Source organism: Triticum aestivum, chromosome 4A (genome assembly GCF_018294505.1).
Source record: "Triticum aestivum cultivar Chinese Spring chromosome 4A, IWGSC CS RefSeq v2.1, whole genome shotgun sequence".
Taxonomy (NCBI): Eukaryota; Viridiplantae; Streptophyta; class Magnoliopsida; order Poales; family Poaceae; genus Triticum; species Triticum aestivum.
In genome coordinates, this window is record NC_057803.1 from 752,275,514 (window position 1) to 752,276,456 (window position 943).

The window sequence follows — 943 nt, forward strand, 5'->3', positions numbered from 1 at the left end:
ATCGCCATTTCAGTTTTGGAAAAAAATAAAATGATAAAAACTTCAAAAAATAAAATCCTTCGATATGTAGTTATATTACTACATCTACTAGTTAGGAAAATTAAAAATCTTAAATTTGGACATGTTTTGCAAAAAAGTGTTATGAAAAAGTAAAACGGCTATAACTTTTGCATACGATGTCGGAAAAAACATATAATATATCAAAATGTTTAGCACGAAAATCAGCATCCGATTTTGGCCGCCATTGGCCGTTTTGCAAATTTTTAGAATCCTCAAATTCTAAAAGGACAAAAAGTTATGCTCAAATTTCATTTTTTTTAATTTTGGTTAAATCTGGTCAAACTATGGTCAAACTACTTATTCAAGAAGTATTAGTGTTAGTAAATAATTATTCAAGAATATTAGTGTTAGTAAATAATAATTTCAGTTATTTTGAATTTTGGTCAAATCTGGTCAAACTGTGGTCAAACTATGGTCAAACTACTTATTCAAGAAATATTAGTGTTACTAAATAATTATTATTTTTTATAATAATAGTTTCAAACTCAAACAGTGAAATGTGTGACTTCATGCTCAAGCTAAACTCCTGAGGGTTAATAGGATTGACATCTTACTATTATCAGGAAAACAACAAGTGCAGACTTGGAAACGAGGGGGAATAGAACCCGGATGTTAAGCGTGCTCAGGTTGGAGTAGTGAGAGGATGGGTGACCGGCCGGGAAGTTAGATGATTTGGAATGATGAGAGGTGATTAAATATTAGAGGTTAAATTGAGTAGTGATGAGGGGTGATTAGAGATTAAATTGTGAAATAATTCAGAAATTTGAAAATTTGGAAAAAAGTAAAAAAAATCATAAAATTTCCTTTAGTCCCTGTTGGTGTTACTAACCGGGACTAAAGGTGGAGCTCCAGACAGCGGCCACGTGGAGGGCCTTTAGTCCCG

General features: G+C 32.2%; 1 pseudogene; it reads right to left on the minus strand.

Moving 5' to 3' along the window:
- LOC123084619 (putative disease resistance protein RGA4) overlaps positions 1 to 943 on the minus strand; it is a 13,536-nt pseudogene that overhangs the window by 744 nt on the left and 11,849 nt on the right.